The 27,793-nt window shown below is 42.7% G+C and overlaps 1 long non-coding RNA gene across 2 annotated transcripts; it reads right to left on the bottom strand.

Moving 5' to 3' along the window:
• Window positions 1-7,362: 7,362 nt before the first annotated feature.
• LOC134958351 (uncharacterized) lies at window positions 7,363-26,915 on the bottom strand. 2 transcript variants are annotated; one of them, XR_010186967.1, is made up of 4 exons: window positions 26,458-26,915; window positions 25,381-25,519; window positions 18,021-18,159; window positions 7,363-7,803 (listed from the first exon to the last, which is right to left on the bottom strand). It is a non-coding gene; the product is annotated as an uncharacterized LOC134958351 (long non-coding RNA). The 2 variants fall into 2 exon arrangements; XR_010186968.1 differs by having other exon boundaries at window positions 26,558-26,915.
• Window positions 26,916-27,793: the final 878 nt, after the last annotated feature.

Below are 27,793 nucleotides of genomic sequence, written 5' to 3'. Positions count from 1 at the left end.
CGCACTGTACTGTGTCTGCTGCTAATATATAGACTGGTTGATAAAGAGATAGTATACTCGTAACTAGTATGTATGTATAAAGAAAGAAAAAAAAACCACGGTTAGGTGGTATATACAATTATGGACGGGCTGCCGAGTGCCGACACAGAGGTAGCCACAGCCGTGAACTACCGCACTGTACTGTGTCTGCTGCTAATATATAGACTGGTTGATAAAGAGATAGTATACTCGTAACTAGTATGTATGTATAAAGAAAGAAAAAAAAACCACGGTTAGGTGGTATATACAATTATGGACGGGCTGCCGAGTGCCGACACAGAGGTAGCCACAGCCGTGAACTACCGCACTGTACTGTGTCTGCTGCTAATATATAGACTGGTTGATAAAGAGATAGTATACTCGTAACTAGTATGTATGTATAAAGAAAGAAAAAAAAACCACGGTTAGGTGGTATATACAATTATGGACGGGCTGCCGAGTGCCGACACAGAGGTAGCCACAGCCGTGAACTACCGCACTGTACTGTGTCTGCTGCTAATATATAGACTGGTTGATAAAGAGATAGTATACTCGTAACTAGTATGTATGTATAAAGAAAAAAAAAAAAACCACGGTTAGGTGGTATATACAATTATGGACGGGCTGCCGAGTGCCGACACAGAGGTAGCCACAGCCGTGAACTACCGCACTGTACTGTGTCTGCTGCTAATATATAGACTGGTTGATAAAGAGATAGTATACTCGTAACTAGTATGTATGTATAAAGAAAGAAAAAAAAAACACGGTTAGGTGGTATATACAATTATGGACGGGCTGCCGAGTGCCGACACAGAGGTAGCCACAGCCGTGAACTACCGCACTGTACTGTGTCTGCTGCTAATATATAGACTGGTTGATAAAGAGATAGTATACTCGTAACTAGTATGTATGTATAAAGAAAGAAAAAAAAACCACGGTTAGGTGGTATATACAATTATGGACGGGCTGCCGAGTGCCGACACAGAGGTAGCCACAGCCGTGAACTACCGCACTGTACTGTGTCTGCTGCTAATATAGACTGGTTGATAAAGAGATAGTATACTCGTAACTAGTATGTATGTATAAAGAAAGAAAAAAAAACCACGGTTAGGTGGTATATACAATTATGGACGGGCTGCCGAGTGCCGACACAGAGGTAGCCACAGCCGTGAACTACCGCACTGTACTGTGTCTGCTGCTAATATAGACTGGTTGATAAAGAGATAGTATACTCGTAACTAGTATGTATGTATAAAGAAAGAAAAAAAAACCACGGTTAGGTGGTATATACAATTATGGACGGGCTGCCGAGTGCCGACACAGAGGTAGCCACAGCCGTGAACTACCGCACTGTACTGTGTCTGCTGCTAATATATAGACTGGTTGATAAAGAGATAGTATACTCGTAACTAGTATGTATGTATAAAGAAAGAAAAAAAAACCACGGTTAGGTGGTATATACAATTATGGACGGGCTGCCGAGTGCCGACACAGAGGTAGCCACAGCCGTGAACTACCGCACTGTACTGTGTCTGCTGCTAATATATAGACTGGTTGATAAAGAGATAGTATACTCGTAACTAGTATGTATGTATAAAGAAAAAAAAAAAAACCACGGTTAGGTGGTATATACAATTATGGACGGGCTGCCGAGTGCCGACACAGAGGTAGCCACAGCCGTGAACTACCGCACTGTACTGTGTCTGCTGCTAATATATAGACTGGTTGATAAAGAGATAGTATACTCGTAACTAGTATGTATGTATAAAGAAAGAAAAAAAAAACACGGTTAGGTGGTATATACAATTATGGACGGGCTGCCGAGTGCCGACACAGAGGTAGCCACAGCCGTGAACTACCGCACTGTACTGTGTCTGCTGCTAATATATAGACTGGTTGATAAAGAGATAGTATACTCGTAACTAGTATGTATGTATAAAGAAAGAAAAAAAAACCACGGTTAGGTGGTATATACAATTATGGACGGGCTGCCGAGTGCCGACACAGAGGTAGCCACAGCCGTGAACTACCGCACTGTACTGTGTCTGCTGCTAATATAGACTGGTTGATAAAGAGATAGTATACTCGTAACTAGTATGTATGTATAAAGAAAGAAAAAAAAACCACGGTTAGGTGGTATATACAATTATGGACGGGCTGCCGAGTGCCGACACAGAGGTAGCCACAGCCGTGAACTACCGCACTGTACTGTGTCTGCTGCTAATATATAGACTGGTTGATAAAGAGATAGTATACTCGTAACTAGTATGTATGTATAAAGAAAGAAAAAAAAACCACGGTTAGGTGGTATATACAATTATGGACGGGCTGCCGAGTGCCGACACAGAGGTAGCCACAGCCGTGAACTACCGCACTGTACTGTGTCTGCTGCTAATATATAGACTGGTTGATAAAGAGATAGTATACTCGTAACTAGTATGTATGTATAAAGAAAGAAAAAAAAACCACGGTTAGGTGGTATATACAATTATGGACGGGCTGCCGAGTGCCGACACAGAGGTAGCCACAGCCGTGAACTACCGCACTGTACTGTGTCTGCTGCTAATATATAGACTGGTTGATAAAGAGATAGTATACTCGTAACTAGTATGTATGTATAAAGAAAGAAAAAAAAACCACGGTTAGGTGGTATATACAATTATGGACGGGCTGCCGAGTGCCGACACAGAGGTAGCCACAGCCGTGAACTACCGCACTGTACTGTGTCTGCTGCTAATATATAGACTGGTTGATAAAGAGATAGTATACTCGTAACTAGTATGTATGTATAAAGAAAGAAAAAAAAACCACGGTTAGGTGGTATATACAATTATGGACGGGCTGCCGAGTGCCGACACAGAGGTAGCCACAGCCGTGAACTACCGCACTGTACTGTGTCTGCTGCTAATATAGACTGGTTGATAAAGAGATAGTATACTACTAATATTATATATACTGGTGGTCAGGTCACTGGTCACTAGTCACACTGGCAGTGGCACTCCTGCAGCAAAAGTGTGCACTGTTTAATTTTAATATAATATTATGTACTCCTGGCTCCTGCTATAACCTATAACTGGCACTGCAGTAGTGCTCCCCAGTCTCCCCCACAATTATAAGCTGTGTGAGCTGAGCAGTCAGACAGATATATAATATATATAGATGATGCAGCACACTGGCCTGAGCCTGAGCAGTGCACACAGATATGGTATGTGACTGACTGAGTCACTGTGTGTATCGCTTTTTTCAGGCAGAGAACGGATATATTAAATAAACTGCACTGTGTGTCTGGTGGTCACTCACTATATAATATATTATGTACTCCTGGCTCCTGCTATAACCTATAACTGGCACTGCAGTAGTGCTCCCCAGTCTCCCCCACAATTATAAGCTGTGTGAGCTGAGCAGTCAGACAGATATATATAATATTATATATAGATAATAGATGATGCAGCACACTGGCCTGAGCCTGAGCAGTGCACACAGATATGGTATGTGACTGAGTCACTGTGTGCTGTGTATCGCTTTTTTCAGGCAGAGAACGGATTATAAATAAAACTGGTGGTCACTGGTCACTATCAGCAAAACTCTGCACTGTACTGAGTACTCCTAATGCTCCCCAAAATTAGTAAATCAAGTGTCTCTCTAATCTATTCTAAACGGAGAGGACGCCAGCCACGTCCTCTCCCTATCAATCTCAATGCACGTGTGAAAATGGCGGCGACGCGCGGCTCCTTATATAGAATTCGAGTCTCGCGATAGAATCCGAGCCTCGCGAGAATCCGACAGCGTCATGATGACGTTCGGGCGCGCTCGGGTTAACCGAGCAAGGCGGGAAGATCCGAGTCGCTCGGACCCGTGAAAAAAAACATGAAGTTCTGGCGGGTTCGGATTCAGAGAAACCGAACCCGCTCATCTCTACAAGTGATACCACAGCAAAAATCAACCAATTTGCTAGCTCTGCACCTCCACACACCTCTCTGCAGGTTTACAAAATGGCTGCTGAGCACGCAGCAAACAAGCCCTATAAAGGGCTCCAAACGGCGGGAAGTCAAATCCAAGACGCCCACTACTCGACGATTGGTCAGTTATTCGACAAGGGGAGTGTCGAATGAGTTATGTATTGAATATGTCGAGTTCATGGTCCCGGGTGGAGGGTTTCGGCTGTCGAGTACTGTCAAATCCTAAAACGGTCGAAAAAAAGGCGCAATTCGTCCGGAATTGCATATACCCCTATCTCTCTATATTTTAGCTCTCTCAAAGGTTTAGTGAATGGACCCCCAAATCCTTTCCAATCTACCAAAGAACACTTTGCAATATCTTGATATCACTGATTTCATTTGTGTCATACTTTTCTTGTTTTTGGTCCACAACAGTAGCAGGAAAAAACTGAGGAACAGAAAACTGATTTACAGGTAATATCAAAGGTTTAAACAGAGACACATGGAATGTATTTGGCATAAATAATATGGATGTTTATTCCAACCTTAAGACTTCAGCATTGATTATATGGATAAACTTGGAAGGACCAATAAAATATGGGGCAAACGTCATGCTGGATACTGTAAGTCTGGGGCAACATGTGGATAAGAGTATGGGGCATAGGTACTAAGTTTTGGAGAGTGATTAAGTGGAGAGAGATAAAGTACCTATCTGCGCCTGTCATTTTACTATGTCGACCTTTGCCATGTTGACCTAGTGACCATGTCGACCTAATGACCATGTCAACCTAATGCATGTTGACCAATAGTGGTCTACCTAATGAGTGTCGATCTAAGTGCTGTCGACCCAAATACCGGATACCTGATAAATGAGGGCAACAGACTGTAACATGGCAATTAGGAGCTGATTGGCTGGTGCTTTATCTCTCTCTACTTTATCTCTCTCCAAGGCTTAGTACATCTGCCCCTTTATCCCCAGGTGACAATTTTACAAATATTTTGTGGCGTTTTATGTACAGTGGACTTGTAATGGACGGCTACCTTAGGAAGGTTGTTCTTGTTATGAGCCCAGGGAGTACATTTACTTAGGAGTCTAGTTACTAAGCCTTGTATGGAGATAAAGTGCACGGAGATAAGGTACCAGCCAATCAGCAACTACCTGGCATGTCACAGGCTGTGTTTGAAAAATAACAGTTAGGAGATGATTGGCTGGTACTTTAGCTCCAGTGACTTTGGCCCTCATTCCGAGTTGTTCGCTCGGTATTTTTCATCGCATCGCAGTGAAAATCCGCTTAGTACGCATGCGCAATGTTCGCACTGCGACTGCGCCAAGTAACTTTACTATGAAGAAAGTATTTTTACTCACGGCTTTTTCTTCGCTCCGGCGATCGTAATGTGATTGACAGGAAATGGGTGTTACTGGGCGGAAACACGGCGTTTCAGGGGCGTGTGGCTGAAAACGCTACCGTTTCCGGAAAAAACGCAGGAGTGGCCGGGGAAACGGTGGGAGTGCCTGGGCGAACGCTGGGTGTGTTTGTGACGTCAACCAGGAACGACAAGCACTGAAATGATCGCACAGGCAGAGTAAGTCTGGAGCTACTCTGAAACTGCTAAGTAGTTAGTAATCGCAATATTGCGAATACATCGGTCGCAATTTTAAGAAGCTAAGATTCACTCCCAGTAGGCGGCGGCTTAGCGTGTGTAACTCTGCTAAATTCGCCTTGCGACCGATCAACTCGGAATGAGGGCCTTTATCTCCATCCAAGACTTAGTAAATGGAACCCTTAATCTTTTAAAACAGAGAGTTAGTGATGTTGCCTATAGTAACTAATTAGATAGTATCTATCATTTTCTAAAAGGAAATAGAGAAATTATAGATACAGTAGCATCTGATTGGTTGCTATGGGCAACATCACCAATTCACTGTTTTGGAAGCTTTAGTAAATTTACCCCCAGATGTTAGAAAAGTTCCATAGGAGAGGACCAAAAGAAGGAATCTCAACAGTAGGTATTTAAGACAAGAATGATAGATGAGGATGATCCCCTAGACAATAAGTGGAGATATCATAGAGGATTAGTCATAAGCGGTGTTGTAAAATTCAGACCAAGACAAAAGCTCCAACCAATTATCCTGGTTTGCAGAAGTATAGATGCTCAGTTATTTTCATGAATCCTGATTGATAGTCTCTGTCTGTCCATTGGTCTGGCAATGGTATGCTGTAGAGAATTTTAGTTGAATTTTCATCTGTTTTCAGTTAGTCAGAATGTTATGCAAAATTAGTGCTCTAGTTAAAGGTCATTTCTAAATGTCATCAATCTGAAAATTTGCTGGTTAAATAAAATATCTAATTGGGGAGCTGATGGTACTCCTTTTAGAGAACCAGTCATCTATGACCTAAATAATGTTATGACATTGGGAATTTGGGAGATCTGTTATGATGTACATCAATACATAGGATCAAGGCTTCTCAGGAACAAGTAGAGGAACCATGTGACCAAAAGGTTTTGGACAATGGGGGTCATTCCGAGTTGATCGCTAGCTGAAATTGTTCACTGCGCAGCGATGATGCAAAAAAACTGCACTTCTGCACATGCGTATGCGGCGCAATGCGCACGCATGACGTACTTTCACAATGGCCGATGTAGTTTCACACAAGGTCTAGCGAAGCTTTTCAGTCGCACTGCTGGCCGCAGATTGATTGACAGGAAGAGGGCATTTCTGGGTGTCAACTGACCATTTTCAGGGAGTGATCGAAAAAACGCAGGCGTGCCAGGAAAAACGCAGGTGTGGCTGGGCAAACGCAGGGCATGTTTGTGACGTCAAACCCGGAACTAAACAGTCTGAAGTGATCGCAATCTAGGAGCAGGTCTGGAGCTACTCTGAAACTGCAAATTTTTTGTTGTAGCTGCTGTGTGATTCTTTCGTTCGCACTTCTGCTAAGCTAAAATACACTCCCAGTGGGAGGCGGCATAGCGTTTGCACGGCTGCTAAAAACTGCTAGCGAGCGAACAACTCGGAATGACCCCCATATCTTATGTTGAGAGCACATGAAGCAAGCAGTCACAAAATCTTTAATGTCATGGAATAGAGTATCCCAAAACCAATTCCAAAATAACAGCATATAGATTTTTTTTTGTTCCGGATGTCCAGTTAGCTGAGCGCAATGTGCACAGAAGAGTTTATGATGAAGGGCAGGAAGTATATAGGTTTCCCAGAAGGTGGTAAAAAGTCAAAAGTCATTAGCTTTGGCATTTTTAGAGCCACGATAGAAGGTAATTAAGGAATTGAACAGTGAGAACAAATTAAGACACCTGGCTTAATGAGGATTAAGATATTGTGCTATTTGGATGTATAGAAAGTTTTGTAGACTGCAAAAAATTATTATTGGAAAGATAACACCTTCCAGGAGATGTCTCCATTCTTCCAGAGTCAGTTTTATTGCTAATAAGCCTTTTTGCCTTAATCTGTAATTTTGGAGAGAATTTTTGAAGAAAAAAGAACAAAGCTGTAACTTCCCAGTTAGTTGCCTTTCAGACAGTTCCGTCCCCACACCAATATATGAGAAATCATATTACAGATAGCGGATACTTGTTATTTAAGTAATGTTATTTCAGCCCAATGTTCTATGGTAGAATGAAGACCCACTTCTATTTTTCTCCAGGAAAAAGAATCTGGCAGATGCAAGTGAGGAGGATGTTGTGATGATCTCATGATCAAGGTTTTCTTCAATATAACTGGACATGGCCTGGGTTTCTGGTTGGTGTTTTACCTGGTATCAGATCAAATTGGGCAGTACCACTTTATTTGGGGTTGGTAGTTACTCCGCATTGCTTTTGCTGAAGACATCTGAAAAAATAGTATACTGAGTTAGCATTACATAAATGGTTGTAGAGGTACAAATAATAGAGGACTTCATTCAAAGGACTCTTTTAAAACATGACTGTAAACAACTCATACTACAGAACATGTACATGTGAATTAAGTAATTGAAGACCAAGAATGAGAGGAGTGAGGGACCTGGGAGCAAAACAGAAGGACATTCTTTGGAATGTAAGAACCCATCTGTATCTATATGGGCCTAGTTTTGTATTGGATTAAACTATTTATAAAAATTTGGTTCCATCAATACCAATAAGAGAAATAGCTGAAGTAAAGGATCAGAAGACAACCCGTGCTTGTATATGAATGCAGCAGAGATTACAGTGCCATCAGCTCAGGAATGCAGAAAAGGAACTAATTGAATGGTTCCAACCCAAGGTATTAAGGAGCGCCAATTTGTTCAATTAAACCACTGGTTAGACTTAGATGAAACGAAAGAGGAGGGTTATAGGGAACCAAGTATGAGCTCCCTGGTGTGTCAGGACAAACAGCAACAATATGGGCAGGATTGTTGCAATAAAGATAGAGAAGATTTTTCAATTGCTTTTCTCATTTTCGGGGGACATCTTAGACATGCCAAGTTGCCAGGTTGATCTGCTAGTGTGGAGAACTGAGGGGCTAATCTGAGGGTAGAGAGATACAAGTGGAAATCAAGGTATACTGTAGGATAAGGGGCCTAATTCATAGTTGATCGCAGCAGCAAATTTGTCAGCAGTTGGGCAAAACCATGTGCACTGCAGGGGGGGCAGATATAACATTTGTAGAGAGAGTTAGATTTGGGTGGGGTGTGTTCAAACTGAAATCTAAATTGCAGTGTAGAAATAAAGCAGCCAGTATTTACCCTGCACAGAAACAATATAACCCACCCAAAGCTAACTCTCTGCAAATGTCATATCTGCCCCCTGCAGTGCACATGGTTTTGCCCAACTGCTAACAAATTTGCTGCTACGATCAACTCTGAATTACCCCCATTGTCTGCAGTGTTAAGGGGGGTACTCACGGGAGAGATGTGTGCTGAGCGATCTTAACACAGACCGCTCAGCACACATCTCTCACCCCGCTCAGCACAGCGCGATGTGCTGAGCGAGGGGGAAAGCCGACGGGGGGCCGCTCACTTCACACAACGGTGAAGTGAGCGACCCGCTAGATTGAGCCTGCATGCAGTCTCAATCTAGCATCGGCGATAGCGATGCGCGGGGCCGCGCATCGCTATCGCTGGGGGGCATACACACGGCAGATCCGTGCTTAAAATCTAAGCAATCTAGCAAGATTGCTTAGATTTTAAGCACGGATCTCTCCGTGTGTACCCCCCTTTAGGATGTGCAAAGTTAATAGTGAGGTTAGAGTAATTAGTGAATGAATGGGAACTTTCATTTTTTTGTAAGGAGAATCAAAGGAAGTGTAAATCTAAATAATCTACAAGCAAACAAAAACATATAAGCACAATAATCAAATTGTCCAAAATAAGTTTAAATGTGTTTCACCGCTATATGTGTCATCATACACGGTGTGCTCAGTAAACTCTATTGTACCTTTAAGCTAATGCAGTTTAAATGTGTTGTTAGTAAATGTACCCTTCTGTGTTTGATTACTAAATAATATGTCATGTAGATGGAAATTAAAAGACTTTAGCGTAGTTCATTTATCTGAGAGTGAAGCCAAGAATTGTGTAATGGTTATTCTGTACTAAGAACATTTTAATTAATTGCAAGTTGTTTTCAGACCCTTGTGTTCCATATATTATGTTTTAGAAAATGGAGTTACATGGCCACAGTTCCATTGAGCATTGAATCTTCAAGTGTATTTTTCATTCCACTCAGAACTCAACAGCAAAATAAAATTACAGTCTTTGGTTTGCAAAGCCTTGAAGGCAAATCATAACTGCAATTGTAACATTAACTATGTTTGCATAAAATATTTAGGTTTTTTATGTCTTTTGAAAAGTTTTGCAGTTGTCACCCTTCCAAAATGAACTTTTAAGTAAGACCATTCAACTGGTTAAAGAAAGCAGACTATGGGGCAGATGTATTAACCTGGAGAAGGCATAAGGAAGTGATAAACCAATGATATGTGCAAGGTGATAAAGGCACCAGCCAATCAGCTCCAATATGTAAATTAACAGTTAAGATCTGATTGGCTGCTGCCTTTGTCATATATCACTGGTTTATCACTTCCTTATGCCTTCTCCAGGTTAATACATCTGCCCCTATGAGGTAAATGTCATACGGCATGAGTTCTGTGAACTGGTGTGATCGGAATGATTAAGGGGTTTATTTACTAAGCCTTGGACAAAGATAAAGTGGACGGAGATAAAGTACCAGCCAATCAGCTCCTAACTGTCATTTTTCAAACACAGGGGCAGATGTATTAACCTGGAGAAGGCATAAGGAAGTGATAAACCAGTGATATGTGCAAGGTGATAAAGGCACCAGCCAATCAGCTCCAATATGTAAATTAACAGTTAGGATCTGATTGGCTGATGCATTTATCACCTTGCACATATCACTGGTTTATCACTTCCTTATGCCTTCTCCAGGTTAATACATCTGCCCCACAGTCTGTGGCATGGTAGTTAGGAGACGATTGGCTGGTATTTTATCTCTGTTGACTTTAACTCCATCCAAGGCTTAGTAAATAAACCCCTAAGGCTGTAGTTGGTTTTGCATTTGAAATCATTGCCACTTTAAATTTACAACCTTAATCATTGAGATCAAGCCGGCTCAGACATGCACTGTGTAACACTTAACCTAGAGAGGATTGACTAAAGGGAACAATGGGAATTTTCCCATCGGTACAATGACCTCATTGGGCCACCTGCTGCCAGCTGTTTTTTTCTGTACAGTATGTATTCTTGCTTTTGTTTTTTGTTTTTAACTCAAGTGCGTAGAGTGAAGCAGGGGTTGGTGGCTTGGAATGGGGGCAGAGGGGAGGAGGGGGTATGGCAGTCTAGACCTAGTATTAGGGACTAAGCACTATCCTCCATCCTGAAGTGGGGCAGCCCAGACAGTACCATAAGTCAGGGAGCAGCAGCCTGCCTTTTATACAAGACTAGTGGCTGCAGATCTTGTGCATTGTGGCGTCTCCATCTCCCTGAAGGGGAACAGTACTAAATTTTGTTGGACGGGATCCCGGCGGTCGAAATACCGACGCCGGAATCCCGACCACACAATCCCGACAGGGGTGGCGAGCGGAACGCGGACCCTTGCGGGCTCGCTTCGCTCGCCACCCTGAGGGCACGGTGCCTCTCTACGCTCGGCACACTATTATATTCTCCCTCTATGGGTGTCGTGGACACCCACGGAGGGAGAATATGTCAGGATTGTGCTGGTCGGGGTTCCGGCGTAGGTATTTCGACCGCCGGGATCCCGTCCAGCGGGATCTTGACCGCCTCCCCCCTGAAGATATGACCTGTGAGTAACTGTCTCCAATAAATCCTTTAGCTAGACAAGGACTTGAAGCTCTATTTAACTTAAACTTAGCTAGCTACTACAATATGGACAACACCAGACACACATTCTCTATTGTGCCTGTTGTTACACCACATTATGTGAATGAAATTAGATGCATGGTACAGGCTCATAATAAAGTCACTTCACACCACCTGAGTAAGCAATCTGCAGAAAACAAATACTCATTCACCTCCCAGACAAATGTGTAAGGAAAACAAATCCCTGAGACTAGTCTGCTCCTTATCAAACATTGTATCTCTACACGGGAATATCAGACTAGATCCTGCAGACTGCAAGCTAATTTACAGGGCTTTAATCCGTTTATTTCAAGACACTACAACAACACAATGACAATGCATTAAGTTCACCTGTGGCACTGATGTAGTAGTCACATATGTGTTGCATTAGTGCCCTGCTTCTGCTAGAGCTTTTGATAATTCCTGACTGGCTGTGTCTCCATGTGTCTATGCTGCATTACAATCCACTACTTCCCTGGGATGCTTTATGTACTATACGGCTGTCACTGGGAGGTGCAATGTACTGTATGGATGTCACTGAGAGACTCAATGACTGTCACTGGAATGTACTATGTGGCGATCACTGAATGCTCAGTGGGCCTAATTCCAAGTTGATCGCAGCAGGAATTTTTTTAGCAGTTGGGGAAAACCATGTGCACTGCAGGGGAGGCAGATATAACATGTGCAGAGAGCGTTAGATTTGGGTGGGGTGTGTTCAATCTGCAATCTAATTTGCAGTGTAAAAATAAAGCAGCCAGTATTTAACCTGCACAGAAATAAAATAACCCACCCAAATCTAACTCTCTCTGCAAATGTTATATCTGCCCCCCCCCCCCCCCCCCTGCAGTGCACATGGTTTTGCCCAACTGCTAAAAAATTTCCTGCTGCGATCAACGTGGAATTTCCCCCAATGTACAATGTTGTAGTCCTCATATGCTCAATGTATTGTAATGTGGCAAATAGGAAATTCTCTCTATCTTATGGCAGTCACTGAGATGCTCTCTGTATTGTGACTATGGCTCCTGCTCCAAACTGGCCTGATAAGCAGTAAGACAACAGTTAATGCTGACAGCTTTTGCGATGAGAAGTGATAGAAAATGTTGTTTTCACAAAAGGTTTTTTAATGGACTCTCATTATCTCACATATGTTCATAATACAGATTCAGAAGAACCATTAGGAAACAACAAGTGTAAGATTGTTTAAGAACAGTGAGTTTTGCAAAACAGGTGTTTAAAGCATAAATCTAGTCTCACAAATGGAAAGGAAAAAACACATGTGACTGCAGAGAACACTATGGGGGTCATTCCGAGTTGTTCGCTCGCAAGCTGCTTTTAGCAGCATTGCACACGCTAAGCCGCCGCCCTGTGGGAGTGTATCTTAGCATAGTAAAATTGCGAACGAAAGATTAGCAGAATTGCGAATAGACACTTCTTAGCAGTTTCTGAGTAGCTCGATACTTACTCTTCCAGTGCGATCAGTTCAGTGCTTGTCGTTCCTGGTTTGACGTCACAAACACACCCAGCGTTCGCCCAGACACTCCTCCGTTTCTCCAGCCACTCCCGCGTTTTTCCCTGAAACGGTAGCGTTGTTTCACTCACTCCCATAAAACGGCCAGTTTCAGCCCAGAAACACCCACTTCCTGTAAATCACATTACGATCACCAGAACGAAGAAAAAACCGTGAGTAAAATTCCTAACTGCATAGCAAATTTACTTGGCGCAGTCGCAGTGCGGACATTGCGCATGCGCACTAAGCGGAAAATCGCTGCGATTCGAAAAAATTTACCGAGCGAACAACTCGGAATGACCCCCTATGTAAGAGCAAGTATCATGACAAAATCTCTAATAAAAGTGAGTCATGAGTAAGCAACACATTACAGACACGAAGCAAAGGTTACTGTAATTCAATAATATAGGAAACCGAACAGAATATCTAGGGCACATGTATGGCCGCAAGGGCTGAACAATGCTTCTCTGAGTATGTAGGTTTTAGCTTTTTGAAATCAGAATGGGGGCCTTGAGGAGGAGTAGGGGCCCCGGAGGATAATAATACATTGTCTTTTACAATGGTTAAAATCAGTGGCGGCTCCAGAGGTGGGGCTGCAGCACAGTAGGGGCCCCGGGGGATAATAATACATTGTCTTTTACAACGGTTAAAATCAGTGGCGGCTCCAGAGGTGGGGCTGCAGCACAGTAGGGGCCCCGGGGGATAATAATACATTGTCTTTTACAACGGTTAAAATCAGTGGCGGCTCCAGAGGTGGGGCTGCAGCACAGTAGGGGCCCCGGGGGATAATAATACATTGTCTTTTTCAATGGTTAAAATCAGTGGCGGCTCCAGAGGTGGGGCTGCAGCACAGTAGGGGCCCCGGGAGATAATAATACATTGTCTTTTACAATGGTTAAAATCAGTGGCGGCTCCAGAGTTGGGGCTGCAGCACAGTAGGGGCCCGGGGGATAATAATACATTGTCTTTTACAATGGTTAAAATCAGTGGCGGCTCCAGAGGTGGGGCTGCAGCACAGTAGGGGCCCCGGGGGATAATAATACATTGTCTTTTACAATGGTTAAAATCAGTGGCGGCTCCAGGGGTGGGGCTGCAGCACAGTAGGGGCCCCGGGGGATAATAATACATTGTCTTTTACAATGGTTAAAATCAGTGGCAGCTCCAGAGGTGGGGCTGCAGCACAGTCCAAAATTCAAATAAGGGACCCACACCAACTGCCACCAACTGGCATTCCAAACTGACTCACTGGCAGTGGGTGTGGCTCCCCTATTTGAGTTTTGGACTGTGCTGCAACCGCTCCTCTGGAGCCACTACTGGTTAAAATTCAAAGAATCATAAATATTTGTAATCTGATGCAACACAAATCAAACTATCGATGTAATATTGCAAATCATTCTGAGATCCCAGCTTTCCGAGGTTTTGGCGTGTTACTTAAAATTATGTGTTTATTTGTGCAGCTTCCAGATTCTGTGCACAAAAATAATGACGCGGAAATCCATAACACATTTTATGAAGAGAGTCAGACTGAGGATATATCATTTGTACACAATGTTTATTCTCTTCCAGTTTTGTTACTGGTACACTACATTCTGCCAGTCTAATGACTGCTGAATTTCAATACTGAGTGACCCCTAGTCATGACCCAACTGCAAACTAGATAAACAACATTAACTATACACGTTTTTCAGTTGCATAAGCAGCATTGTTTTTATGTAATGTTGGGAACAGGTTACTGACATAAGCATTAAGTTATAGCTTCTGACACCTTTGTGATCCAGTCATTATTTCGTATGTCAGTTTTTTTAAAGGGATATTTAGAAATGAAAACTTGCATTGTGATCTACTTTGTATTATATGGACAAGTAAAGAAGAAGAAGCAAAAAAATAAAAATACCCATTTAATAGATCAATTCCTGATAAGTCAACAGGCTACAGTAGTTGAATATTGTACTCACTTATTCAATTGGGAAAATCCGCCTACAATAAACATAATCAGTGTCAGACTGGCCCACAGGGGAACAGGGGAAACCACCGGTGGGCCCCACTGCCTGTGGGCCCTCCTCCTCCTCTAGTGATCAGGTTCCAGACTCTATCCTAGTGCACTTGAATTATGCATTATACATAAATTACATTATACTTCACAATAATTTGGTTTATTATACATTTACCAGGGGGCACAGAACATGTACTCTGTAATGGTTAGCCAAACCTCTGTGGTGGCTGGCCATGCTCCAACTGGAGCCTGACCACACTCTTAAGCATGGGCCCCTACAACAGGTGGGCTCCTCAGGCCCCAGTCCAACACTGAACATCTGTACCTGGTTCAAAATGCATCAGTAATTCATACATCTGCAACTCTTTTTTGCTAGATAAAGGAACAATATGAAACATAGTATGACCCAGAGGAAAAGTTCTAAGGCCCAGATTTATCAAAGGTTGAAGAGATAAAGTAGTCAAGAGATAAAGTACCAACCAATCAGCTCCTAATGGTCATATTTCCAACAGAGTCTGCAAAGTGATAGATAGGATCTGATTGGTTGGTACTTTATCCCTCTCCACTTTATCTCTCTCCAATCCTTGAGAAATCTGGGCCTAATGTGGGAATGTACTAAGCCTTGGAGAATGATAAAGTGAAGAGAAATAAAGTAACAGCCAACCAGATCCTAACTGCCATATTACAGGCTGCGTTTGAAAAATGATAAATGATAAATAATAATAAATAAATAAAAATGACAGTAGCTGATTGATTGGTACTTTATTTTTTCCACTTTATCTCTCTCCGAGGTTTGATAAATATGGGCCTTAGAACTCTTCCTCTGGACAAAACAAAATTGAAAACAAAAAGACAGATGCACAAAGTTACAGAAAGAAAATGACTAGACACATAATAAGGAGACCAAGAGTACCACATGCAAATGGGGGAACCAAAGCACACAACAGAAGGAAAGTTAGGGCGAGGCATTGTACACATATAAAACTAGAGACACACAAAGGGGGAGACAGATAGAAATAGGTTGCAGAGACAAACAAATAAGGGTAGTAGAAAGCCACATTCCAAAACAGAAATGATATAAACATGGGGTAAAGTGGAGTCAGGAATAGGCAGGGTGGAAAGGAAAAGTGAAGATAGGGGACAGGCTGTGCTTTGTCAGATGTGAGTCAGTGCCAGTGATATTAGGTCTAAGAGCATATAATCCATTACTGACATCACCTATTAGTATACTCCATGCAATCCATGTGCAATTCAGAGGAAACTACTCACACAGCTTTTTGCCAAGATCGTGTGGTTATAAGTCTGGCCAGTAGAAAAAAAACGGGGTGGAGGAGATAACATGGGAAATATAGGTGGGGCATGGCACAAATCTGCACATCTAGCTGTGCTGCCTGTGTATTGGCCATGTGCTGTCTGACTGAAAAGTCATTATGCCAATACAAAACAATAATCAATACACCTGAAGTGAAATCAGCAGGCACTTCAGACTGGAAGAATTCTTGCTCTAGTGTATGGCTTCCAGTAAAGGACATGAGGCACTGATGTCTAAATTCTCCTTTCAACAAAAACCAACACTATTGGTTATTTACATGTCTCTTCTTGAGGCTGGATTTCTGTAATAATGACTTCTGATCTATATATCTCAAATATTAATTGAGTTACCCCACTTGTGAAATGTATCTGTGGTATGGTCTCTGGCACACTGTAGCATCTTCCCTGGGAGTATCACCATTTACATATTTTTAGACAAAGGTTAGGAGATGTATAGAAAAGACAAGTTTCTTTTCTCCACCAACCTGTTTATTTGGGCTCTATCTAGCAGACAGTTCCAGAATAGATACTTTAGCAGACAGTTCCAGAATAGATACTCTAGCAGACAGTTCCAGAATAGATACTCTAGCAGACAGTTCCAGAATAGATACTCTAGCAGACAGTTCCAGAATAGATATTTTAGCAGACAGTTCCAGAATAGATACTCTAGCAGACAGTTCCAGAATAGATATTAAGTTGTATGGTTCAACTGTGCTAGTCTTTCATAAAGTGGTAACTGCTATGGCCTGGATGGCCTGAAGAGGCCCTAATATGTGGCATTGGATATCCATTGTGAATGACACTGTGGGCCACGAAAGATTTGATTTATAATAAAAGTAAAGACTCTTTAAAAATAAAATAAGAAATAATTTGAGCCAATTGGAATAGTTCGTCACAAGCATTACAGACATCAGGAGGAGCTAACTCGATATACTTACCCACGGGTCCCCATGAAACTAATAACAATACTGATACATAATATGTGCTGACAATGTGACCTAAAAAATAACATTAAATAAATAGGCTGATTCGTATGACAACAGACCCTGCCGAAGTATCAGATCATTCCTGAAACATATTCATTACTGTTTCCAGCAGACTTTGTGAAGTTGTTGAATTTATCCTGTGGTTGCAACATTCTACTTTGGAATATGTGCAGATACTGTGCTATTCGAGTACATACAGATGACTGTCAGTCAGGATTCAGGCGATCAGAAGACTGACAGCGGCGTCCTGATGCTCGGAATCCCAACTGGGGTTTTATAAGTATACTTACCCCCTGCCTGTAACCCCTAAAACATACGCTCTCTACTCAATGACTAACCCTAACCCCCCCTTCCGCAGCCTAACCCTAACCCTCCCCTTTAGTTCCTAAACCTAACCCTCCCTGCCAGCAGCCTAATCCTAACCCTCCCCCATAGCCTAACCCTAACCGTCCATCCCCACAGCCTAACCGTGACCCACTCCCTAGTACCTATACCTAACCCCCCACCACCAACCCCCACCGCATACTTACAATTGGGATGCCGGCTGTCAGGATTCCGGTGCCGGCATTTCGAGTGGTCGGGATTCTAGTGTTAGTCTTCTGGCTGTCGGTCGGGAATATGATGCCAGGATTTTCACTGCCGACATCCGAACTGACAGCATGCTAAATGCATCCCTTACTATTGTCTTGTCTTAAGGAGATTAAAAATTAATACAGTATATTTCCATTAACCCTTTTGTAACCCCCTTGCTCTGCTCTGAGGTAGCTGTTCGAGAGAGTTACTATCAACTACCTTTGTGCCTCCACCCAAACTATTAACTATTGTGTTATATCACCCGGCTTGTTTGGGTAAGCCGTATCTAATGTGTAGGCGCCTATGTGTATAGATAATGCATTACACACAATCCAATAATTCATTTACCTGTTTTCTCTCCATTAGGCATGTCGGGTCCCCTAGCAGTAGAATCAGGCAGTGGTAAGTATAACAGCTTTATTGTACAACTATAGTTGGGTTATCAGCGTCAATAAATTCTTTAGACCATTCCAACAAACATTCCCACCTATATAATAATTATTACACAAGTTAATCACTATACTCTCCCCATCCTATACAATGTATTCGCATGCATTACAAAAAAAATACCTCTGGTACCATATCAGATCTTTAAAAAATGAGATCGACCCAGGTGTTTATACAAACATTCGTGCACTGATGGGGCCCATGGTTTCCGAGTTGTTACATGCTACAGTTATACTGCCTCAGTTATAGAATATATCCACCTTGGACTGCTTCCTTTACTTTACTCAGCGATGACACTGTTATTATAACTCACTTTTCCTCTTAACCTCCAGTTAGGGGTTAATTTTCCACTCTGACTGGTCGGGCTGGTTATTACTGACTTTCCTCTCTGATGGTAAATGGTCACCAGCTGGCTATATCAAAGCATATACACATCCTATTGTCCCTGACAGCTATCCAGATTTAGTATCATCAGTTTCTCTGTGTCGGGAGGCTTTACTAGTAAAGTCTATCATTACTCTCAGGCGTTTCTATCTTTTCATTATGCTGGTAGATAAAAGAAAAGGTATGACTTCAGTTCGCTAAATAGTTACTTCTCTTTCAGTCTATAGCTGCCCCTCCTTCAGGAATGTCTTTATTTCAATAGCTATCCCGATATGGGTGCTTCCTTTCGCAGTTTTCTACTTTAACAGGCTCTACAGTTCTGGGCTTTCAGTCTATATGTGACAATAGTGCACCTGTAGCATCTCTGGGTATGTAGTATATAATTGGCCACAGTCTATATAGTAATGTGTAGTCTATAACTGGCCACAGTCCATATAATACAGAAGAATGCTTATGGTGACTCTAAAATTAAAGTTCATTTGAAACATTTATAATATATACAGTTAATGCAGTGAGGATTCAAGCATTTGGGGCACTTTAGTACTGAAGGAGTTAACTTGCCAGGGGGAGGCGACACAATGGATAGTTGCTCACCTCTGGTAGCTCCCCCGACTCCTCCTGTTCCTCTTGTTCCTCTACGCTCTGCCTCTCCACCCCCTCTGTCTGATTATTGTAAGACAGATAGTCTAGGTACCTCTTATTGTAGTTCTTATACCAATCAGTGAGTCCTCAGCACTGACAGGATCTCACTCCTCACCGTTCTCCCTCTTACTCTGGTTGCCTGCGCCTCTATTGCACAGCTCTCTGGCTCTCCAACATCACCGGGACTGCCTCTCCGCCAGGGGCTATTTGTCTGCCTGCAGCGTTCTCCAGCCTCACTGTCACCGAGACTACCTTTTTGCCAGCGCCTATTTCCATGCCTGCAGCGTCTCTAGCATCGCCGCTACCAGGACTGCCTCTCTGCCAGCGTCTCCATACCCCGCTCTCTGCTCTGTCAACAGAGCTGCCCGCCGGGATGCTGCCTCTCTCACAGGTACCGTTTGTGTGGGACTAACTGTCACAGCATGCGCAGGGGCCCCTTTCCCTTTCGTCCTCATGCTCTCCCCAACGATCTCCTGGCCTCATGGCAATCTAGAAACTTCTCCCCACATACTGCAGTACATGAGGTTAACTCCTTCACTTCATGCCCTATGTAATATGACAGACTACATATGCATATGTATACACAATATATTACAATATATATATATATTAAATTACCAGTAGGGCTACACTCTCCCCCTGGTGATCTACTTACACTCGTTTAATTGGATCACCATATTCTTTATCTTATTTAATTGCTAAAATATGGCCAAGATAACACCATACCCATGTGATTAACTATTGGCACCATACAAAGTACCCCCAACTGATCGTAAGTTAACACTAAAGGAGCCCGTCTCTGTCTTTCTGGTCTATTATGTGCCCCTTCATCTATCCATTCTGTGTCATTGAAATTATAGTAGTTGAAATCCCCTTGTACTTCCCCTCTATCTTCTACCAGCCCTGTTCCGAGGTCTCCATCTTCTACTAGCCCAGTCCCAGGATAGCATTTGTAGCTCTCTCTACTCAATAGTTCTGCTCTTATTCCAGAGATATGCTCGGCAACATCTCTAATACTTTCTTTGATAGGCTATTCGACTCTATTAGCTGACTCTCTATAATAATAGCCAATTATCTCATCTTCTTCATTTAGACTATCAGTTTCATTAGATATATTGGTCTCTATTCCTGGATCTACCAATCCCTTGGTGGATGGCGTTTCACCCTCCTCTCGAAAGGACTCTAAACGTACTTCCCGTCAGATGGGGAGCAGATGCTGCCGATGATAGGTTAAAGTTGCTCCCGATTCGCTCTCCGGTCGTAGTTTGTACACTGGCAGATCCGGGAATTTTTCTATCACTACATATGGCTGTTCCTTCCATCTGTTCATAATCTTGAATTTCTTTGGCATTCCCAATCGTCTAAGTAACACTCTATCTCCTGGTGCCAATGCGTGATCTCGCACTTTCCTGTCATATCGGATTTTTTTTTTTTCCCTAGTTTTTCAGCTGTGTGCTCTGCTAATTCATATGCTTTTTTCAACTCTTCCCTTAACTTCTTTACATATTTCAGATGGGATGAATAGGAGCTTTCCCCAGATAAAACACCCATGCTCACATCTATTGGAAGCTTAGCTTCTCTTCCGAACATCAGGTAATATGGCCTCACTCTGGGTGCAATTGTATGCATGCACTAGTCGGCCAATGTGTCTTTTCCAATTAATTTTTTCTACAGGACTTAATGTTCCTAGCATATTCAACAACGTCCTGTTGAAACGCTCTGGTTGTGGATCTCCCTGTGGGTGGTAGGGCGTGGTTCTTGATTTGGATATCCCACAGCTCTTACACAATTCCTTAATTAGTCTACTTTCAAAGTCCCTACCCTGATCCGAATGTAATCGGTTTGGTAGCCCATAGTGGACAAAGAATTGATCCCAAAGAGTATTCGCGACTGTGATTGCCTTCTGGTTAGGTGTTATATAGGCCTGAGCATAGCGGGTGAAATGATCCGTCACCACTAGTATATTACATTTCTTTCCCGCTTCTACCTCTAACGTTAGGAAATTCATGCATACTAAGTCTATGGGACCATTGCTCTTGAACGTTACTAGCGGGGCCGCTCTTTCAGGCAAAGTCTTTCTCACGATGCAATTCCCACAATTGCCACAGTATTTCTCTATTTCTCTCTTCATCTTCGGCCAATAAAACCGGTCGGTTACCAGTTTTAGAGTTTTTTCAAACCCTAAGTGTCCGTGGTTATCATGTAAAAACTGCATAACTCTCATCCGATACTTCCTTGGTAATACCAATTGGTATCTCTCTCTTCCATCGCTCTGTTTCGTGTGTCTGTGTAGTGCTCCCCGTCTCATAAGCAGGTTCTTCTTCTGTTTGTTCAATACCCTAACTTCCTCCTCTATCTCTGGCCTCATATAGTCATTCCTCTGCTTACCAGCTCCATTCATCATTTGTCCAATACAAGGGTCTTGAAGTTGATCTTGCCTAATCTGGCCCTCCTTCAATTTTTCCAAACCTTCCATCTCCAGTAAATTGATCCAACAGTAGGATAGTGGAAGTGCTTCAGGAGTTGCTCCTAATGCACCCACTTGTGCATGCTTTATATGATTCTCTATTTGTAGGATGCGGCACATCCCACGAACTTCTCCAGCCGGTATCTCAATCCATTCATCGTCCTCCTTCCCTTCTGCTGACTGCCCTGGGATTCTCGATAACGAATCTGCATCAACATTGTTCACCCCTGGCCGATATTTCAGAGAGAAGTCGTACAGGGCCAGAGCGGCCAACCAGCGATGCCCCATCGCATCCAACTTGGCGGTAGTGTGTACATAAGTAAGGGGGTTGTTGTCAGTGTGAACTTCGAATTTGGCTCCATATAGATAGTTGTGAAATTTATCCACGATGCACCATTTTAACGCCTAGAATTCAAGTTTGTGCGTAGGATATCGCTTTTCACTGTCTGATACCCCTCTGCTGGCAAAAGATACAGGCCGCAATTCCTCCTGATGTCTCTGATATAATACGCCTCCTAAGCCCTCTATGGAAGCATCAATATGTAGGACATAGGGTAAATTGGGATTTGCATAAGCTAATACAGTGGCAATCGTTAAGCTCTCTTTCAGGGCATTAAAAGACCTTTCACATTCACCTGTCCACCTTTCTCCGAATGGTTCATTAACCTTGTATAGATCACCACTCCTTGTCGTCCTTGAGGTCTTTCTCCCTGTCATAGACAAGTATCCCATTGTTAAGTCGGTTAGTGGTTTAGCAGTAGCTGAATAATTCGGAACAAACCTCCGGTAATAGCCACAAAACCCAAGGAACGATCTTAATTCCTTCAGCTTAGTAGGGCACGGCCAGTTGGTCACTGCTTTCACCTTGTCCGGATCCGTAGATACTCCATCCTTACTTACTATGTGCCCTAGGTACTTGACACTTAACTGGCATAGGTGGCATTTATCTACTGATAGTTTCAGGCCGCCTTCAATCAACCTGTCTAAAACTTTTAGAAGGCGTTGGTTATGTTCTTCTATAGTCGCCCTGAAGACAATTATATCTTCTAGATACACAATTACCTCTCGATAATTCATGTCACCTATCATATTTTCCATTGTCCGTTGAAAGGTGGCCGGTGCTCCCTTCACTCCCTGCGGCATTTGGAGAAATTCGTAAAATTCTAAGGGACATATAAATGCAGTCTTTTCTCGATCCTGAGGGCACATCGGTATTTGGTAATACCCATTTCTTAAACCTAGAACAGAGAATATAGTACTTCCTTGTAGACAGTCTAAGGCTTCATCGATCCTGGGCACCGTATACTGATCTGTCACTGTCCTTTGATTCAGTGTTCGAGAGTCAATGCACATTCGTATATTGCCATTTTTTTTCCGAGCGATGACAATTGGAGAGGCATAAGGGCTCTTTGACTCCATGATTACCTGATTCTCCAATAGTCCCTTCAGGTGTTTCCTCATATCCTCAAAATCCGCGGGGGTTATACGCCGGGACCGTTCTTGAAAAGGAGTAGTTACTGTGAGGACAATATGATGCTCCACCCCTTTTGCTCGACCTAGGTCCCACTCCCCATTAAAAAAAGCTTGCTCTCGGCGTTCCAACTCCTCAATTATCTTATGTTTTTCCTCAGATGGCAGTTCACTTCCCCGAAAACAAATATCAAATTTGTTGATGTTCTCCCCTTGTTCCTCTTCAATTTGCACACCATAGGAATAATTAGGCATAACAGCCAATTCATCATGTTTACTTAGCCATTTCAAAAGGATGGGATATATCCTGGTATTGGTTCCAATAATTAACGGTGGCTCTCCTCCCTCCTGTGGAACTCCTGGGCAAATCAACGCAATTAAGGGCACTTGGAGTCTCTCTGTCTCATCTTCACACTCTTGTCCACATTCTATCATCACTTCGACATATCCCAAGTAAGGATATTTCTCCACGCTAAGACCCCATATCACTAACCCGGACAGGGGTTTAATTGGTACATCCGGGATGTTCATCCTATACCAATCTTCAAAGATTATTGATACTTGAGAGCCGCTATCAATCAAGATATCACAATTATGCCCGTCTATCTGGGCAGTCATTATCGGGGCTGGTCCCATTAACCCTTCAGGAAGGATCCCATTCCACCACGTGCTCCCCGTTGCACAATGTCCAACCTCTAGGAGGCCTGTGTGGGGTCCACGGGCCTCCCCTGTCCGATTCCCTGGTCAGCATCTTCCCTACCAGAGCTGTTATTAGGCACTCGGGAGATATTTTGATTAAGATTACACTCAAAAGCCCTATGTCCAAACCTCCCACACTTGAAACATCCTCTAATTGAGAATGTGTTCCTCTTCCCTCTTACATTCTCATTGGGAGAGTTATTCTGGGAAGAACTATGAGCATTGTGGGTAGCTATAAACTGATCTATCTTTTTGTTTTGTTCTTTCATCATTTTTAATAGTTTATCCTCCAGGGAATTGATCTCTGTTGTAGACTGTACCACTTTAATCTTCTTTATTGTCTTCTCTCGCATCTCTATTAACGCTTCTTCCTGCTTTACCTCCTTCAACAACTCATTGAAAGCAGGAGCAGGTTCTCTTGTTCCAGAGCATCTCAGCTTCGATGCAACCGAGTCCGTAGTCAAAGCCCCTCGGAGCAGCTGTTTCATTCGACTCTTATCCACTTCTTCTCGGCTTATTCCTCCCTTATCCACAATTTTGTATAATAGTTTATCCACCCGAATCACATATGAACTTAGTTTCTCCCCAGGCTCCTGAAATGTATGGTGTAGTCGAGATATTAAGTCCCCTACATCTTCCAGTGTACCGTAAGCATAATCTAGGGCTTCAAGATATGTCTCCAAAGTAGTGTTGGGATTGCTTCACCTAGCCGCTTGCACTATTCCCATAGCGGGACCCCGGAGACTCTCTACCACCCTCTGACGTTTAATCTGATCCGGGCACTACCATTCTTCTGCCTGTTGTACTGCAGCCTCTTTCCAAGCTTCATATGGTTCTTCCCCTGTAGGTACAGGTACAATGCCCGAAAAAATTCTTAGCCTACGATAACTCCCCTCGTAGTGCCACCTTTCTAGTTGGGAAACAACTCGATCTACTATCGTTTCAAATTGTCCACCCGTTACGTTTGAATCTCCTTTCCCCTTCTCTGAGATGTTCACAGGGGCTCCCGAAGGGCCAGCATCATCTACTTCATTCTATTTCCTAACAGGTAATATGATGCGCCATTTCTTCCCCATATTCTCATCTGCCATAATCATATGTGGTATCAAATTAGCATCTGGTTCCGTTTCTATTTCTATTAATATGGCAACTGATTCTCCCGCTTCTCCCCTCCGTTTATCCACTATTATGGGTCTAGTTATTCCATACAGAGCGCCAGTCTTACCAACCACATCCTCATCAGAGAACCCTACAAAGTCTCCCCCTATTACTATACACCTATTGGGGTCCTTCTTCTTCGTCTGACCCCATACATATACATCTTCCCCTGTCAGTATTTCCATAATCTTCAGATATTGCTACCCAACCTTGTGTTTTACTGGCTCTACTCAGGATCTCAGCAGTGCCTCCACTTTGTAACCCCCTTGCTCTGCTCTGGGGTAGCTGTTCGAGAGAGTTACCATCAACTACCTTTGTGCCTCCACCCAAACTATTAACTATTGTGTTATATCACCCGGCTTGTTTGGGTAAGCCGTATCTAATGTGTAGGCGCCTATGTGTATAGATAATGCATTACACACAATCCAATAATTCATTTACCTGTTTTCTCTCCATTAGGCATGTCGGGTCCCCTAGCAGAAGAGTCAGGCAGCGGTAAGTATAACAGCTTTATTGTACAACTATAGTTGGGTTATCAGCGTCAATAAATTCTTTAGACCGTTCCAACAAACATTCCCACCTATATAATAATTATTACACAAGTTAATCACTATACTCTCCCCATCCTATACAATGTATTTGCATGCATTACAAAAAAAATACCTCTGGTACCATATCAGATCTTTAAAAAATTAGATCGACCCAGGTGTTTATACAAACATTCGTGCACTGTTGGGGCCCATGGTTTCCGAGTTGTTACATGCTACAGTTTTACTGCCTCAGTTATAGAATATATCCACCTTGGACTGCTTCCTTTACTTTACTCAGCGATGACACTGTTATTATAACTCACTTTTCCTCTTAACCTCCAGTTAGGGGTTAATTTTCCACTCTGACTGGTCGGGCTGGTTATTACTGACTTTCCTCTCTGATGGTAAATGGTCACCAGCTGGCTATACCAAAGCATATACACATCCTATTGTCCCTGACAGCTATCCAGATTTAGTATCATCAGTTTCTCTGTGTCGTGAGGCTTTACTAGTAAAGTCTATCATTAATCTCAGGCGTTTCTATCTTTTCGTTATGCTGGTAGATAAAAGAAACGGTATGACTTCAGTTCGCTAAATAGTTACTTCTCTTTCAGTCTATAGCTGCCCCTCCTTCAGGAATGTCTCTATTTCAATAGCTATCCCGATATGGGTGCTTCCTTTCGCAGTTTTCTACTTTAACAGGCTCTACAGTTCTGGGCTTTCAGTCTATATGTGACAATAGTGCACCTGTAGCATCTCTGGGTATGTAGTATATAATCGGCCACAGCCTATATAGTAATGTGTAGTCTATAACTGGCCACAGTCCATATAATACAGAAGAATGCTTATGGTGACTCTAAAATTAAAGTTCATTTGAAACATTTATAATATATACAGTTAATGCAGTGAGGATTCAAGCATTTGGGGCACTTTAGTACTGAAGGAGTTAACTTGCCAGGGGGAGGCGACACAACGGATAGTTGCTCACCTCTGGTAGCTCCCCCGACTCCTCCTGTTCCTCTTGTTCCTCTACGCTCTGCCTCTCCACCCCCTCTGTCTGATTATTGTAAGACAGATAGTCTAGGTACCTCTTATTGTAGTTCTTGTACCAATCAGTGAGTCCTCAGCACTGACAGGATCTCACTCCTCACCGTTCTCCCTCTTACTCTGGTTGCCTGCGCACTCTATTGCACAGCTCTCTGGCTCTCCAACATCACCGGGACTGCCTCTCCGCCAGGGGCTATTTGTCTGCCTGCAGCGTTCTCCAGCCTCACTGTCACCGAGACTACCTTTTTGCCAGCGCCTATTTCCATGCCTACAGCGTCTCTAGCATCGCCGCTACCAGGACTGCCTCTCTGCCAGCGTCTCCGTACCCGGCTCTCTGCTCTGTCACCAGAGCTGCCCGCCGGGATGCTGCCTCTCTCACAGGTACCGTTTGTGTGGGACTAACTGTCACAGCATGCGCAGGGGCCCCTTTCCCTTTCGTCCTCATGCTCTCCCCAACGATCTCCTGGCCTCATGGCAATCTAGAAACTTCTCCCCACATACTGCAGTACATGAGGTTAACTCCTTCACTTCATGCCCTATATAATATGACAGACTACATATGCATATGTATACACAATATATTACAATATATATATATATTAAAATTACCAGTAGGGCTACACTTTCTATATAGTATTTTCAACTAACATTGCTTAAATAATCAAATCTATTGCATGTTTAACCACTTTCTATATTAATGTGATTCACTGTTTAGTATTGTTTTATTTCATTTTGTTATGGTTTATCTTTGGCTCTTTGTTTTCCTAGACAAAATGCATTTTATGTGATCATTTCATTTTTAATAGATTTTATCTTTAGCCGATTTATTTAAAAGTTAAATAGAAGTATTTCCAGGCACAGTCTGTCCTATTTTTATCATTAACTGATTCATATCCTACCTGATTGTGTTGGAGTTTGTATGTACTGTACTTGATAGAGGGCCTGATTCATAGTTGTACAGTACTGCAAAGCCGCAGAGAAGCATTTTGATGACCAGTCCAGGTCGCTTCTGTGCTGATCTGGCATTCCCAGAGTTAGGTTCTCAGTAGCAGATTCCCTAAGAAAAAAAAATAGTAGTAAAATAGAGGGTTATTTCGTTTCCAAAAGAAAAAAATGCTTTATTTTACTAATAAAGCACATTTTCCTTTACTGCTTCCAACTATCACCAGCCTTACATGGCGATAGTGGTCGTATGACAGCAACGGTGTTTAACTTTAAATCACCACTTTCATTCTTGAACAGCCCTTTTTAGCGGAAGATAAAACAATTCTGGACTC

Source organism: Pseudophryne corroboree, chromosome 9 (genome assembly GCF_028390025.1).
Source record: "Pseudophryne corroboree isolate aPseCor3 chromosome 9, aPseCor3.hap2, whole genome shotgun sequence".
In the NCBI taxonomy this organism is placed as follows: domain Eukaryota; kingdom Metazoa; phylum Chordata; class Amphibia; order Anura; family Myobatrachidae; genus Pseudophryne; species Pseudophryne corroboree.
Note: the sequence above shows the minus strand (reverse complement) of the source record. Positions and strands in the feature narration are given on the sequence as shown.